General features: G+C 37.7%; 1 protein-coding gene and 1 pseudogene across 3 annotated transcripts in view; one reads left to right on the plus strand and one right to left on the minus strand.

The window, feature by feature from the left end:
- Positions 1-18,341, plus strand: part of NELL1 (neural EGFL like 1) — an 896,605-nt gene that overhangs the window by 706,836 nt on the left and 171,428 nt on the right. The gene's annotated exons all lie outside the window — the stretch shown is intronic.
- LOC124506622 (uncharacterized) lies at positions 13,908-14,036 on the minus strand (annotated as a pseudogene).

The raw sequence follows: 18,341 nt of genomic DNA on the forward strand, positions 1-18,341 counted from the left end.
CCCCCTTTTTTGGGGGGCCCTTTCCTTTCAGGTTTTTCCTCAACCATTCCTTATTAGGTTTCTCCTCCTCAAAGAATTATACTTCCCACTCTGATGACATCATAAGTCATATGACTTGAGTTGGCCAATGGAATATAAATGGAAGCAACTTGTGTCACTTCTGATATGAAGCTTTTTTTTTTTTAAATATAATTTATTGTCACATTGGCCAACATACAGTGTATACAGTGTGCTCTTGGATTTAGGTGTAGATTCCCATGATTCCTTGCTTACATACAACACCCAGTGCTCACCCCAACAAGTGCCCTCCTCAATACCCCATTTTCCCCTCTGCCCTGCACCCCCCCATCAAACCACAGCTTTAAAAGCCATTGCATGATTCAGCTTTTTTTTCTCTGTGCCTTGAGGATAGCATGTCTGAAATACAGGTTGTTCATTCTGTCTGGATTCCGGAGTGGAGAGGATGAGAGTAGAGCTGCAGGCAACCTGCACAAACATGTTAAATGAATGAGAATTAAACCACTATTGCTATAAAGACACAGATACTAGGACTGTTTATTACTGCAGCATACCTTCCCTAAGATAACTGGCATACTTTCCAAGAACAGAGAGGAATATTCCCACCTGCTTTTCCGCTCAAAATATTCTAACGTTTATTTTTGAGGGGGGGAGGGGCAGAGAGAGAGGGAGACACAGAATCCGAAGTAGGCTCCAGGCTGTGAGCTGTCAGCACAGAACCTGACACAGGGCTCCAACCCATGAACCACAAAATCATGACCTGAGCCAAAGTCAGATGTTTAACATACTGAGCCACCTAGACACCCCTCCACCTGCTTTTCCACTTAAAGATCCCTGTTCACATTTGCCTGTTCAAGGAAGTCTGGATGAAATGAGGGGAAGATTGGGATTCCTTTAGTTACACTGCACTGTAATATAATGCTTTTGACCAAGTCCCCTTGTACTTGAGGGCCAATTGTGCTACCCAAGTACATAAAATAGAGGCAGCAAATCTTGGTAAGGGTGAAAGGCAGTGAGAAAAAGGGCTTTCTATGATAAAAAAAAAAAAAAGTCCAAAATGAGCTTTTTGCATCTTAACTGAGACCATTTTCAGAGTTCTGAAATTGCCACATAAAATTGGAAAAAAAAAAAATCCTATCCGTAAGTTTCTACATCAGTTGTCATGGAAACCATCACTTTTGTTTGTATGATACTGAGACAATTAAATGTTAACCGGGGTATCAGAGAGAAACTGCTAAATTGCAGATCGAAGAGTTTTGATGGGTCACAGAAATAGAGTCACAGTCATGAATTCAACTTTTCTCATATTTTTGCAGCATTACCATCAAAAGCAAATACTGTAATTCATTGAGAAACCTGACACTCTTCTCTGATGATTCTGTATTGCTGGTCCCAAGAAAGAGAAGTTTTCACTGAAACTATGAGTTTGATGCACATGTTTATAATATGACTATGGAATATAATCTTAATCCCTTAGGGAAAAAAACATCTAGGTTTCATTTTGAAGAAGGAAAAGGAAAATATGTAAGTAGGAGTATACATGGGAGAGAGCAAATATATAGCTTTGGAAGTTGATAAAGAGAGTAATTCATTCAGTCTAAGAGAAATTTAGCTTTCATATATACAAAGCACATCTCGTTAAGAATTCTGTCTTTGAGTCTCATTCTTTTTTGCAAAATGAAGGTGTGCCTGCAGTATTTACCTACTCATTTAATATTAAACTAAATGCAAGAGGATTCAAATTAAGCATGGTAGATTAAACATACGCATTTTTATCTGCATATGTCCTCATATCCCTGGGAAAGGAACAAAATTATATAAATGATGATAAAGGGATAAGAAAATGGCACAAATCCACAAGTATAAAAAGGAGAGGCTATCCGAGTGGCTGAGAACAGAGGATACAGGTTATATGGACAAATAACCTGATAGCAGATCACAGAAAAATGACCCTGAAGTGTTTGCATAGTTACTTAACATCTAGGAAGATTTAGGAATTCGTACCATATGCTACCCCTGAAGATGAAGATCAAGTGGGGGGATAAACACAGGAGAATTGGATAAAAACTTGTTTAAGAAGCAGTGAGACACCCCCCCCCCCCAACACAGGTTCCCTTCCCTCCCATTTGCACACAGAGGCTTCATCTTTCCCTCCCGTCAGAAGACTGAAGGTTTGCTCTTATGAGAAATTGTTCCAGGAAACCTCCAGACGTGGGAACACAAGGTGCAGCAAAAGGCAGGGTGAGGATGTAAAAAGAAAATCAAAGGAAGTAAGCACAGGCGAACTCGTAAAATTGCCGCATCTCTAATTCCTTCCCCCTGCTTGGCAGTCTGGCATTTACTTCTCCAGGCGATGACAGTGATTGCTTTCTGACAACAATGACGATCTCAAAATAAAAGACCCTTAGGCATACTAGAATTTGAATATCTTATAACAACAAAGTAGCCAGAAAAGCCTAAAACAATGAAAGACAGAAACAAAACAATCAAAATGGATAAAAGAAATCCACAGAGAATGAGTGTGAACAGAAAAAAAATGCCCAAGGAAAGTCTATAATATTTGCAGAAAGATGAAAAAACATTGCATTTATGAAACAATAACATGCTATAAAATGAAACATGCAAAGAATAAGAAAGAATTTATAGAAATTAGAAAAATATGATAAAAATACAAAAGTTCATTAGACTAGTTGGAAGATAATTTGAAGATATCTCAAGGAAAGAGGATAAAGGCCAAAAAAGAAGAAAAAAGAAAAGGAAAATGGGGGGACAAAAATAAGAAAAATTAGAGGATATGTTCAGAAGGTTAATTCTGGATAATGGAAGTTACTGAAAGAGAAGGCAGAAAACATTAAGAGAAGAATATTAACCAAGATTTAATGAATAAAATTCCCCAGAATGCAAGAACATGAATTTTCACACATGAAGAACTCACTAAATAGGTACAATTAAAAGTCATACCATTGTATGACTTTTTTAAACAGAAAAAAAGAGAAGATTCTAAATGCTTCCAGAAAAGAAAACAGGTCATATATGAAGGATATAGAATCTGAATGGCATTGACTTCCCACCACTAGTATTAGAAACTAGAAGACAATAGAAGAATGTACTCAGAATCTTGAGGGAAGTTAGAGACCACAGTTGTATACACAACTAAATATCAGTTAGTAATGAAAAGTATTGTAGGCAGACTAATGTTCTACCAAAGTTGTCCATGTCCAAATTCTACAAACCTGTGAATATATTACTTTCTGTAGCAAAAAGGATTTTGCAGATGTTATTAAATTAAGGACCTTGAGGTGGGGAAATTATCCTGAATTGATGGGGTGGACCAAATGTAAACAGAAAGTCCTTATAAGGGGGAAGAAGGAGGATCAGAATCAGACAAGATTTGAACACAGGCAATGTTTGAGTGATGTCACTGCTGGAAGAGGATAGTGAACCAAAGAATGTAGGCAGCTTTTAGAAGCTGGAAAAGGCAAGGAAATGGATTCTCCCCCCCAGAGACTATAGAAGGAATGCAGTCTCTCACCTATTTTAGATTTCTGATCTCCAGAATGATTGAAATGATATACTTGTGTTGTTTTATGCTTGTGGCAATTTGCCACAGAAGCAATAGGAAACAAGTAAAAAGATAAAGACACTTTTGAGGGAAGTTTAGTCCATAGTTCTGCAACTACCTACGTATTAATCAATTATAAAGATAAAGACAGTGCTCGATATTGAAGCCAATTCCCAAAAGTACCTCCATGTCTTCTTTCTTAGGAAGCTACTAAGGATGTGCTCCTCTAAAGTGAGGTTGTAAATCATGGAATACATGGAATTTGCCAAAATGAGTATCCACAGGAGAGAAATTTTATAGGATGGGGAAAAATAATTATAAAATTAACTTGTGCCAACAAAAAACAATGTTTACATAGTTATAATAACGTAAACTCTAAATTTTGACAAAATTTGAGATAAACTGTGTTAGAGCATGCAAGTAGAAGAAAACAAATAGGTGTCTTCGTCTTCCAAACGGGGACATCAAGTAACAGTGTTAACAATTAGTAAAATTGGGAAATGAGCATTTAAAAACAAGCTATTTATAACTGTGGAAGTAAATACCAGAAGGCATAGCTAAAATGAAGAATATGCTTACATTTAGGGGCTAAGAGTCAGAAATGGGAAAGAGTTGATGCTCTTAACACTGTTGATATATTATGTGTTAATATATTATGTAGAAATGCATAAATACACTGAGGGGCCCCTGAGCGGCTCAGTCGGTTGAGTGTGAAACTTCAGCTCAGGTCATGATTTCGCAGTTCATGGTTTCGAGCCCTGCATGGGGCTTGCTGCTGTCAGCGCAAAGCCAACTTGGGATCTTCTGTCTCCCTCTCTCTGTCTCTCTCTGTCTCTCAAAAAAAAAAAAAAAATGTTAAAAGAAATACAGTAAGATTGGAGAGGAGAAAACCTTTCTGTCACTTTTTCCCCCTTTTTTAATAATTCCATTCCTCTTAGGAATTCTACTCTTCCTTGAAATTAAGTTTTTGGGGCACCTGTGGCCCAGTCGGTTAAGCGCCGACTCTTGGTTTTGGTCAGGACACCATCTCACAGTTTCAGGTTCTGTGCTGGCAATCCCTGCTTGGGATTCTCCCTCGCTTTCTGCCCCTCCCCACTCATGCTGTCTCTGTCTCTCTCAGGATAAATAAATAAACTCAAAAAAATTTTTAAACGTTTACAAGCAATTAAGTTTTCAACCATATTCTTACATTGTAAAATTAAATGGCTGAGCATGGGAGGGACAATTGCCAGCTCTAGTCTCTGTGCTCTGCATTCACGGTACGAGTACAGTGGCATGCAGTTGCCATATGATCTACTTAGGCTGAATTCTGTGTCTCATTCATCATTTATCCCAGAATCTAGTAAAATCCCTGGCATACAATATATAGTGGTTGAATAAATGAAATTCTGGCTGAAAAATGAATGAATGCATAATCGTTATTACAATTTTATGAGCATCATAAATCACAGATTAATATGAGAAAAGAAGATACTTTTAGGGCTGCTCATGGAAAATGGCGTTTGAAATGTTCTTGAGGAGATAATGCTAGCAGAAATTGCCTATCTTTGTATAGGCACATGCATTATTTCGCCTTCAAAATCTCAAAGCTCATTATATAATTATGTATACTTTTAACAAGGTACTTTTGTACTGTATTCAGCAGGTTGATTCTGCAGTTGAATCACTGTTGGTGATGTCAGTCACTAAACACAGTACCATACGACCAGCTACTGGGAATAGATTTCCCTGTGTAATTGTGATGTACTCCTCATGACAATTGCCAACGTTGGCAGTGATATGAACTGTCTGTGATGATTACAATGATTTCAGTCTACTTAGCTCAATTATATAATATTTTTAAAGTAATTTATAGTTCTCTTATGCCCCAGTGATTAGGCTTACTGAATCATTGGATGCCAAGACAGTGTAAGTGGCATTCTGGACTTGGATTTGAGACCTGGATGCAAATTCCAACTTTATAAAAATTGTTAACTTCTGTGACTGTGTTTATCAATTATTGTTGGAATAATTCTATGTGGTAAACAATTCTAAAACACAAAGGCTTACAACAGCAGACATTATTTTTTTCGGACTCACCCAGGCCTGCAGGTTGGCTAGGGCTCTGATGGTTTCAGCAAAAACCAGCTGGACTTCAGGTACTGGTTAGGTTTAGGTATATTCCAGATACTTATTCATTGTTTTTGGACTTTCAGCTTTTTATACACATTCTCATGGTGGTGGCTAATCCAGCTCAAGCAAGAACATTTAAATTCTCTGTGTTTCAGTCTCTAATCTGTCACTGGTCAAATTACATGGTCAAGCCCAACATCAGTGGAGTATACATCAGTCAGGGTCCAGTTAGGGAAAGAAAGATGAGCTATTGTAAATATTATAACAACAGGGGTTTTATTATAGTAAATTGATCTTACACCAATGTGGAAGAGCTGTTCAATCAGGATCTGGTAAAGGGGTGAAGAGGAATCAGAAGAAGTCAGATACAGGTGAGAGAAGGTTATACTGATGAATCTGACCTGGTTTGTGCTCTTAATCAGCTAGTGCTGAAGGTAGGTAGAAAAAGCCGCGTATGCACGTATCTATAATCATAGGTAGAAATTGTTGTCTTGTAGATAAAATGGTACAGATTTTCAGTGAACAGACTTACTAGAACAGAACTTCCTTGAGAGAGAAGTAAGGGAGAGTTAACAGGGTGTTAGTATTCCGTGGTGGAGGGAGAACATGGGAGCTAACATGTTTTGTCCATTTTCCTAGAGTCCCCAGTAAAGCCAGGGTTATGTTCCTTCATGGAGAATAATCATTAGCACATATACTTTTCTGGCAAAGGAGTGAAACAAAGGTGTTTTTCTGGTGCCATTCTCAGCCAATTTAAGTCTTTGAAGCCATGAATTCATTTGGGGTTTCTGATGAAATTATTATTTTAAACCTGGCCAAAGGATTTGGATTTAGTTACTGATGGATAAACATTCCAAAAACGCTTATTTCTTTCACTTTTCCTCCAACCTTCCCATTTATTTTTTTCCTCTGATAGAATGTTTCAGATTGAAAAGAATAATAATCCTGCTTTACTTGAAAACCTCAACAAAACATCTATATTCATAGGATTTTTACTTAGACACATTTTGCTTTCTTAAAGGAACCATAAGAACCACCCATCATAGCTGACCTGCTACTGTTTAGAAGAGATGTGGTGATGTCTGTGAGAAAGTGCTGAGAAAGGAAGAGAAGGAAAATGCATCTAATTCACAGATGATAGAGTATGGCCCAGTGCCTGTTAAAGCACATGCATTGTGATGTAGGTGTTCTGGAAGGTATGAAAAGCAGCACCATGAAATGACTTTGTTGTCTGTGATAACTTGTGAAAGATCTATGGATGTTCTCATCAGGTGTTTAGACCTATTAGTGTTGCTATTGGAATTTTGTATGTGGGGATTAATAGGTTCATGGTCACTTCCATGATAAGCCTCCATATTGCAGTGTCTGATTCATAGACAACACTTGAGGCCTTGGATCCCACACTGGTTCATTTTGATTCTCTGGTCCAATAATTCCTAATGATATAGAAATTTTAAAGCTAACATGAGTTCCACTTTTACATTCACAGGAAGCGTTTTTAATTTGCTCATGCAAGAAGAAAGAAATTGGTTTAATACTTTGATTGCTTTGTTCACTGAAATAGTGATTTTAGAACACTCAATATTAAACTGAAAAGTCAAAAATGTTTTAAAACATCTTGAAGACAATTCTATAAAGCTCATGGGCTTAAATATTAAAGTAACACCGACAAGTTGGGAGGAATGTAAGATGATACAAATGTCATAGCAGATATTCAAAAAAAGGGTTTGAATCTGAGTTTCCTATTTTAGCTTTTATACTGATAAAGGGGAAAATTTTTGACTTTTTAAAAACCAGCATATGAATGTGGAAGCTAATCTATTATGGGTATGGAAACCATGTCAGGCAAAGAGGCTTCAATCTTGTCTTGGCTGTAAACAACACGACTTCAGTGCAGCGGGTAGCAAAAGTATGACTTGTTATTCCAAGAAAGTTTGCTATTCCAAACCCACACATTCCGAGCTGCGCCAGCTTTGAAATTCAAATGCCACATCATTTGGAAGTCACTTTTGAAGAGGAAAATATATTATGATGCATTTTCCCTTGTCGACTGGATTGATGACAAAACCTTTGCATGTTTACTGGTTAGAAAAGGCGGTAAGCAGGATAGTCTCTTACTTGTCTGTAAGATAAATTGACCAAGTTGGTGTTTGGGATGTGGGTTCACAAGATTTCAGAGAGTGCCTTTGCTGGGAACACTGAAAACCTCAGGGGCACCATTTCCTTAAAGACAGGAGAAGATCCTAGTGCTTCTCTGCCTTAGTCCCTTGATTGGTTGATCTGTAAAATGATAAAAGTAATGTCTCTCTTAGTTGTGAAGATGAGATAAAAGAAGCAAAATTTCTATACAGTTCTTGGGACAGCTTAGATGCTTGTTACATGCTCTCTTCATCCATTGTCACAGGTGTTTGCCTTCCTCAGTGCTTCCTGGCAGATAACATGAATCCCTGAAGCAGGTACATGGAGGACAAAAGATATTAAGCTATTGGTATCACAACTAAACATGCCACCTGCCTAGATACGCTGCCTGTTAAAATAATCTATTGACTATATTTGTTCTATCTTTACAATGAAAAGCTTACATGAAATCCAACTTTTTTGATCATTCTTGCGTCCCTTTGGTTTTCCACTATGTTTTGATATTTCCACTATATTTTTAAAGTTGTACTTATTTTGGCTAAAGACATCTCCTACTTGGGGTGTGTGTGTGTGTGTGTGTGTGTGTGTGTGTGTGTGTGTGTGTGTGGTTTTGGAGTATTTTATGAATGAGAATGCTGTGAATTCTTTTGAGCATTTTTTTCTACTTCATGCACATTGGAAAACAGGACATTTAGTCATTTCATCTAAGATCTTCTACAACTAAGGGCACCTGCATGGCTCAGTCTGTTAAGTATCTGATTTCGGCTCAGGTCACGATCTTGCAGTTTGTGAGTTCAAGCCCCGCGACGGGCTCTGTGCTGACAGCTCGGAGCCTGGAGCCTGCTTTTGATTCTGTCTCCCTGTCTCTCTGCTCCTCTCCTCTTCATGCTCTGTCTCTCAAAAATAAATAAACATTAAAAAAATTTTTTTTAATCTTCTACAACTAATCTTAAATTTAAATTGCTATTTTGCTTTGTTTAGAGGCTATTTGAACATTATAACTTGTTTTAGGGAAATGTTTTGTGATGAAATGCTCTGTTACCACCCCAGATAGGCATTTCATCCCCCGTAAAAGAACCTGGACCTTCTGAGAGACAATGCAGTGCCTTTTAGATCATAGAACATTATCCGTGGGGTGAAAAGGGATCACATTCAGGCGTCATGAACTTCAGATAATACGTAGCAAAATAGAAAACACCTCATCCTGCAGCACAAGCCAACAGAAATCCTACCTAACTTCAGGAGTATGCACACCTCACCATTCCTCAGCCCGCTGCGACACTTCGATATTTCCATTTCCTTGTTTGTCACACTCTTTTACCGTTATTCCTCCCAACCAGAGGTAGCAACTTGAAGGGACTTTTCAAGTCCTATTCATTTCTGTATCCTTTACAACTATGGTCTGGAGTATAGGAGGTCCTCAATCAATTTCAAAACAAGATGCAGATGATTAGGGGGGAAACTATATGTATATTTAAAAAAATCTTTGGGTGACTTCTAAATTCAAAACGCATTTGACCTAATTCTTTCAACTTATGGAACAGACTACATTTTAATTTAATGGTGCTCTTGATTCAGAAGGACATTTGAGATACCTGCTTTCTTCCTGCCAATATCTGCTTGGCTGAATTCCTCTACTTCATTCAAATTTATGCTTGTGTCTTACCTTCTCAGAGAGGCCTGTCCTGGCTCCCTATTTAATATTGCAGCGTGTTCCCTTGAGTCACCCCTAGTACTCCCAGTGCCTGTTAACTGTTCTCAGAATTCTACATTATCTAATTTTTTATTCTAATTATCATGCACTGTCCCTATCCTGCTGGAGGTATGTTTCACTAGAGCAGATCTGTTGATATGTTTTGTTCAGTGATATGTCTCGTGTATCTTGCATGATGTCTAGCACATAATAGGACTTGGTAAGTGTTTGTTTAAAAAAGATATAAATACAAGATTCTTAAAAAACAGATATCAGTTCTTATACCTGTAATATGCCTGGAAGGCAGGAGTTAGGGTTTAGACCTTTTATACAGATTTACCATAATGAGGTTAGAATAGTGAGCGGTCTGTCATTAGAAAATTATCCATTTTTCCCAAGTGTGATCTGCAGAAGTTTTGCTATAGTTGAGAGGGGTCTCCTTCTGTGCTAGCACCAAAAGGGAATCCTGGGTTCTGAGTGGCCATCACCCATGTCCTGCTCTGTCTCCCTTCTCTCCTCTCCCTTTGCCATTCAGCTCAAACTACTTCTGCACACTTGCATGCATGACCACCTATGTCTTGTGCCGTTAACGGTCTTTAACAGGAATACAGCTAAGTGTTTATGAATGGTGGGCTCTGAATTGGAACCGCTTGGGGTTTTGCCTGGAACACACCTTTACTCCTTAGATGTGTGACTCTGGGCTATTTTTCTTTGCTGCTGTGTACTTCAGTGTTCTTCTCATCTACAAAATTTTTTATTCTAATTATTATGCACTGTCCCTATCCTGCTGGGGGTATGTTCCATCTACAAAATTGGGAAAATCCTTGCATCTTCTTTGTAGGGCTGTTTTATGAATGAATAAGATCCTACATAGAGCACTTATAGTGGTGTCTAGCATACAGTAAATTCTCAGGAATAAAATGAAAGCTGTTTTAGATTTGGCTTAAGTGTACTGAAAGTTCGCGTATAAGGACCATCCAAACTTCTTACCCGTCCGTGTATGCTCTACAGAGAGCCTAATAGCAAACATGCCTGTCTACTGAGTGACTCATTAGCTTTGCAATGTCCTGTTTGGTTGATTCTACCTACTGTGAAGGTACATGATCTCATGTTATCCCTAAAGATAAGTAAGAAAATACAAAAAAAAATGAATTTCACACACTGATGGTATTAGTTCTTATTATACTAGTATTTTTTTAAGGAACCTGGAGCAAATATACCTGTCATTGTTGACTCTTAGAGCAAACCCTTCGCAGCCCTAAACCTTACATCACTCAGCTCAAATCCTGACAGATAAAGGACACCAGGATATAACTCTAGTCAAGTAGTTGGATTTACTACTTGCTGCAATAGAGATATTGGACATTTTTTCAAGAGGTAGTTACTTCAAGAAAATTTTAGGGCATGGCTTTTATGTGATTTTGGTTTGTATGAGGTGATTTGTGGAGGTTTCAAGGAAGGAGAGGTCTCTTCTGGATTGAGTGCTTCAAGGAGGAAGGGACAAATGCATGATTGGGGTACCTTAGCAACTGTTATCTGTGAATTAGAAATTGAGTGGATATAAAGCTATAATTGGTTAAGAAGCAGTGTAGTCATTGTTACCTGAGAGTGGGGAATGTTTGGGGTTTGTTTGTGCTGTATTCATAACTGTGCTCATACATGATTTAACTGCGATATTACTTTGGTCTCATACTATTATGATCACTGAACAAATTTATGTGAGATTGTTTAGGAGGAGAACACCTTTGCCTTAATATTAAAGTCAGGGCAGATATCAGGTGAAAATTGTCAGCCTTCTACAACTTACTCTTGTCAGCTTTTGTACTTCATTCCTCAAACTCCCAGGAATTAATTTTAGTCTTGCTCTGATAATCCTAACCAAGGACATGTAACCTTCCTTAGATTATTGGTTCCTTAGACTTGTTCATGTTTTCTATGCCTCACCCCACAAATGACCTTTCTCTTTAGTATTTGATTAGCCTCAAATTATGGTAAAAATAGTTCCATCTCTTTGGCCATCTGGACCAGATTATTGATTTCCCCAGTTGACAGGAAGCCTGGAGACTCATCAGCTTCTCTCTCTTCCCACCAGATGGTGCTAAAAAGACTTCAGTAGCTCTTGTAGGATCACCTGCCCAAACCATGAGTTCATATACACTCTTGTGTAGTTTTTGGTCATTTTAGACTTATCTACTTTATCACCCAAATGCCATGATGTTTCCCGTAGACAGGAACCAAGTCTGTATTTATCCCTCACAACATGTAATACAGTAATGAGCATGCCAGGACAATCAAGAAATACTTTACAAAATCATTGGCAGGATTACCAGAAAACAGAAAACTTATTGTCACTATGAGAATAAACCACCTTCCATCCAGTTCTTTCCTGATAATAATTACTATATTTTGGTTTAATGCAGGAAAGTAAAACAGAAAGAAAAAGGAAAAAAAGGCAGCTTAATTAATTCTGTTACTACATATTTTATATAGATAGATAAAAGCCCTTGGTATAAAATTTCTATTCTTATTTTACATCTCCTGTAGCCCTGTATTTTCTGTAAGCTTCTCATTCCCCATTCATTTGTCATAACTCATTAAAGAGAATCTAGTTGCTGACAGTATGTGCTATTTTGGGATGAGGCTCCAAAAATCCTTCCCAAAGCTTGTTTTAAATACTTCCATGAGCACTCCACAGTCATATCCTCTCTTCACATCTCAGTTGGGCAAAATCGTCAATTTTCCCTTTCTTAAGAGATTCAAGTAAATGTACTAAATAAAAAGTGTGTTTTGGGGACATCTGGATGGCTCAGTCAGTTGAGCATCTGACTGTTGATTTCAGCTGAGGTCATGATCTTGTGGTTGGTAAAATGGAGCCCTGCACTGGCTCCACGCTGATAGCACAGAGCCTGCTTGGGATTCTCTCCCTCCCTCCCTCCCTCCCTCTCTGCCCTTCTACCACACTCTCTTCCCCCCACCCCCTCAAAATAAATAAATAAAACCTTTTTTCAAGTCTGTTTTGTTCTGTTTGAGAAATCTGCACCTGTGGTCAACAGTCACAGCATTAAAAATGCACATACTTGGATTTGTTGTCTGGTTGGATAATTTTGCCCTAATCTTGATATTTTATATTACAAAGACAAGAAAGGAAAATAGTTAAACAAAAGCCTCTTGGAAAGAGGAGTTATTCTTACTATTGTTTGTGTATAAAACAATAATCTTGTCTGCTATTGAGAGCAAATTTTGAAAACTGTGTTTGAGCTCAAAATGTATAATGTCTCATAATTCACTGGATTCACTAAATACTTGACATTAAAAATAGAGACAGTTTCAACAACATAAAATTATTATTTGGTTAAAAACATAATTTCTTTTTCTTGTCTCTTTTTTACCTGCCTCCCACATAATTAAACATGATGAGGAATATGTCTTTTATATACGTCAATTTATATACATATACATATTTATATATACCTATTTATATACATCAATACATCCTTTAAACTATATAGCACAAACCTCTTTGTGTGCCTCAGTAGGGCTGTATGAAGTGGCTATGAATTGTTAATTCTCCTTTTTACTTTTCCCACTAAATTTTATATAGGTAACATCAGTGGTAATGACTGAATCCAAAGAAAGTCAAATAAGCATTTCCTACGTACCGTATCATAGACTTGTAAGGTTGGTTCATGGGAGACAGGACACCATAGGAGAGACTGAAATCCAGAGACAGTCCTGTCAACTACAGCTTAGGGTTTAAGTGGGACACAGACTAAACTTGAAGTAATGGAAGGAGGAGGTATGGCTCAAAAGGTAAAGGAGGGTATGGGAAAAACACACAAGTGGGAATCTAGGCTATGGACAAGTCTACTGAGAATAATGAGACCTAAGATGTAGTAAAACACCATGACATGGAAGAAGAAAGTTAGTGGATATTGAGACAGGTGGAAAGACACTAACTGAACTTCTAGCCTTTCGTTCTGAAGGTAGATCCCAACCCTGGGTATTATAAAATATTAGGAAATGAATAATCCACAAGAATAAGACATATTTCAATCCAGGTCATTCATGGAGGAAGAGGGAAAGGGGTCAAGAGCTGAGTTAGAGAGACCATACCTCAACATAATAAAGGAGATATATGAAAACCCCACAGCTAAAACCATACTCAATGGTGAAAAACTGAGAGCTTTTCCTCTAAGGTCAAGAACAAGACAAAGATGTCCACTCTTGGCCACTTTTATTCAACATAGTAGTGGAAGTCCTAGCCACAATGGTCAGACAAGAAAAAGAAATAAGAAGCACTCATATTAGTAATGAAGTTAAACTGTCACTGTCCACAGATGACATGATGCTATGCATAGAAAATTTGAAAGACTCCACCAAAAAACTACTAGAAGTAATTGAGTAAAGTGGTAGGATACAAAATTAGTATCCAGAAATTGGTAGTGTTTCTACTAGCAATAGTCATGCTTCGGATAAACCTCATTGGTTACGATACTGCCACTGTGCAAAGCCGGTAGTGTTTCCATATACTAATAACAAAGTAGCAGAAAGAGAAATAAAAAAAGAAAAACATTTACAGTTGCACCAAAAAGAATAAATTTAACAAACTAGGAATAAACTTAACCAAAGAGGTGAAAGATTTGTACTCTAAAAACTACAACAACTGATGAAAGAAATTGAAGATGACACTAACAAATGGGAAGATACTCTGTGCTCACGGATTGCAAGAATTGATACTGTTAAAATGTCCATATTCCCAAGGCAGTGTACAGATTCAGTGCAATCCCTATCAAAATACCAACAGCATTTTTCACAGGACTAGAACAAATAATAATAAAATTTGTATGGAACCACAGAAGACCACGAATTGTGAGAGCAATCTTGAAAAAAAGAAGCAAAGCTGGAGGTATCACAATCCCAGATTTCAGGATATATTACAAAGCTGTAATAATCCAAACAATATGGTACTGGCACAAAAAGAGACACAAAGATCAATGGAACAGTGTAGAAAATCCAGAAATTAACCTACAATAATAAGGCCAATTAATCCATAACAAAGGAGGCAAGAATATATAATGACGAAAAGATAGTCTTTTCAAGAAGTGGTACTGGGACAGGTACCTGCAAAAGAATGAAACTGGACCACTTTCTTAAAAATAAATGCAGAATGGGTTAAAGACCTAAATATGAGACATGAAACCATAAAAATCCTAGTAGAGAGCACAAAGACAGTGATTTCTCTGACATTGGCCATGGCACCATTTTTCTAGATCTGTCTCCTAAGACAAGGGAAAGGAAAGCAACAAAAACAAACAAAACCTATTGGGACTACATCAAAATAAAAAGCTTTTCGGGGCGCCTGGGTGGCTCAGTCGGTTAAGCGTCCGACTTCGGCTCAGGTCATGATCTCACGGTCCGTGAGTTCGAACCCCGCGTCAGGCTCTGTGCTGGCAGCTCGGAGCCTGGAGCCTGCTTCAGATTCTGTGTCTCCCTCTCTTTCTGGCCCTCCCCCGTTCATGCTCTGTCTCTCTCTGTCTCAAAAATAAATAAACATTAAAAAAAAATTAAAAAAAAAAAGCTTTTGCACAACAAAGGAAACCATCAACAAAACAAAAGGACAACCTACTGAATGGGAGAAGATACTTGCAGATGATGTATTTGATAACCAGTTAATATCCAAAATGTATTAAAGAACTTACACGACTCAATACCGAAACAAAAACAAAAAAACAAGCAATCTGATTATAAAATGTGCAGAGGACCTCAATAAATGTATATAATATCTTCTGATTATATAGAAGAAGGTTTATTTCTGATCACTGGTTGATTACATATGTACAGAGAGGACTCAAATGGCACTAGCAGAGGCAGGCAGAGCTGGTTTAGAAGGGAGGGGGAAGCAATAAGGCCCAAATTGTTACTGTGGTCACTTGATCAATGTTAACTGAGGTAAAGCATAATAAATAATTGATGTCTTCTGGAGCCTAGGCTCCTACTTTAAGGACTGTTTCTCGTTAATATTATACCTTCTTGGATTTAGCCAAGGAAGGGGAGCATCCCAATTTGACCATATTCAGCTTCAGTGTTTTAGGTGTTGGGTATGACTTAAAGATGGTTTTCATCCATTCCATTCTCCAAAGTGGTAAGCATTTTACTAGATTTTTCTCCTCTTTCTGGAATTTCCTAAAGCCACTCATTTATGACCATTTCTAGCTACCCATTTTTGGTACTACCCATTTTGTCAATTTGTTATTAAATCACATTCTTGAGCTGTCTCACAATTTTTTTAGGTCTTTTTTTTTAATATTTATTTATTTTTGAGACAGAGAGAGACAGAGCATGAACGGGGGAGGGGCAGAGAGAGAGGGAGACACAGAATCCGAAACAGGCTCCAGGCTCTGAGCTGTCAGCACAGAGCCCAACGCGGGGCTTGAACTCCTGGACCGCGAGATCACGACCTGAGCCGAAGTCAGACGCTTAACCGAGTGAGCCACCCAGGCGCCCCACAATTTGTTGCTAATAATACACTATTTAGAGCACAAAACTGAACTTTCGTGAAGAATGAAAAAATTTTTTTCCTTTGAGGAGGCTTTATTTTTTTCCAGAAGTGTGACTAGAATAAAGAAGAATTTCTCTCTACAGAGCACAGAAAGAACATTGTTAGGGCCTGAAACACAGGAGGTGTGAAAATGTTTATTATTTCACTGTTAAAGTGTGTTGGTAGCAGAAGAATTTGTGTGTCAAGAAGGAAGCAGCAACAAGCAAGCATCCAGTGCTGCAGTCAAGGAGAATGAGGGGAACAAGCCCCTGGAATTTGGGAAAGACAAAGACATGAGCACAACTTTGTGAGAGCAGTTTCTGCAGTGTTGAGGTCACATGACTGCTTGCCTTCCTCAGAAGAGTCTGCAACTTTCATTTATTGTTCATCAACCAGAATATTCGTTACGGGATTTTACCTCCGACAACCAGACTTAGTTGACCGAGTTGTTAAAAGATCTGTAAAATTTATGAAAAGCAGGACTTGATAGGTATTATCTGTAGTTACAGTTGTACAGAGCTTCTGCGTCTTTGCAAACCTTTGGAACTCCTTTGTTGTTAAATCTCTCCCATCTTACTGTTCACATCTTGCTTACTAGGATCATTTCTAAACCACTTTTGCTTTCCCAAATCAAACTTTGGCTTCCCTTGTTTCTTCTGTCTCACATGTTCTTCTTGTTCTGCCTTTCAGAAAGTTGCCTAGTTTGAAGTACCTATTTATAATGTTTTCTAGGACAACACTGAAATGGCGTATCTTTTCTCATTCTGGGCCATGTGAGTATGTTTACCGCTCATTTGTCACCTGACATACTTTGTTGTGTTCTAGATTAACTTTGGTGTGCTTTATTTTCTTGGCTGTAACACATAGTTCTCTGGAGTGAAGATCATGCTTTGTACTTTGTATTTTCATGTATTCTGTGATTATATGTACAATCATTAAAGGCTGTGTGATGATGTAGCTTTTAGCATGAGATGTGATTTTTCTTTTCTTATTTTTAATTCCAGTTAACATACTGGAATTCGTTTCAGGTGTATTGGTTTCAGGTGTACAATATAGTGATTCACTATTTCCATACATTACTCTGTGCTCATCATGATGAACACACTTCTAAATTGCCATCACCTATTTAACTCTCCCTACCATCCATTCCTCTCCCCTATGGTAACCATCAGCTCTCTATAATTAAGAGCCTGTTTGTGGATTTCTCTTTTATTTTCCCTTTGCTCATTTGTTTTGTTTTGTTGTTTTTTTTAATTCCACATAGGAGTGTCATATGGTATTTCTCTTTCTGTGACTGACTTATTTTGCTAAGCATTATACTCTAGCTCCATCCATGTTGTTGCAGATGCCAAGATTTCATTCTTTTTGTGGCTGAATAATATTCCATTACACACACACACACACACACACACACACCCCACCTCTTCTTTATCCATTCATCAATCAATGGACACTTGGGCTGCTTCCATAGCCTGGCTATTGTAAATAATTCTGCACTAAACATAGGGTGCATGCATCCTTTGAATTAGTGTTCTTGTATTTTTTGAGTAAATACCCAGTAGTACAATTGCTATATCATAAGGTAGTTGTATTTTTAAACTTTTTGATAAACCTCCATACTGTTTTCTAGAGTGGCTACTTTGCATTCTCACCAATAGTACTTAAGGGTTCCTTTTTCTCTGCATTCTTGCCAGCACTTGCTATTTCTTGTGTTGTTGATTTTTGCCATTCTGACAGGTGTGAGGTGATGTCTCATTGTACTTTTGATTTCCATTTCCCTGCTGGTAAGGGATGATGAGCATCTTTTCCTGTGTCTGTTGGTGCTCTGAATGTCGTCTCTGGAGAAATGTCTGTTCATGACTTCTGCCTATTTTTTAATTGGATTCTGTTTTTTGGGTATTGAGTTTCATATGTTATTTTTTTGTTTTCAAATTTTTATTTAAATTCTAGTTAGCTTGCACATAGTGCAATATTCATTTCAAGAGTAGAATTTAATGATTCATTACTTTGATATGACACCCAGTGCTCGTCATAACAAGTGTATTCCATAACAAATACCCTTCACCCATTTAGCCCATCCCCCCTCCATCAACCCTTAGTTTGTTCTCCGTCTTTAACAGCCTCTTATGATTTGTCTCCCTCTCTCTCTCTCTCTCTCTCTCTTTTTAACCCCTTCCCATATATTCATCTGTTTTGCTTCTTAAATTCCACATATGAGTGAAATCATATGGTATTCATCTTTCTCTGGCTGACTTATTTCACTTAGCATAATACACTTT

This window comes from Lynx rufus, unplaced genomic scaffold (assembly GCF_022079265.1).
Source record: "Lynx rufus isolate CCGP_SWC_20201006 ecotype Redwood Valley unplaced genomic scaffold, mLynRuf1.p SCAF_9, whole genome shotgun sequence".
Lineage (NCBI taxonomy): Eukaryota > Metazoa > Chordata > Mammalia > Carnivora > Felidae > Lynx > Lynx rufus.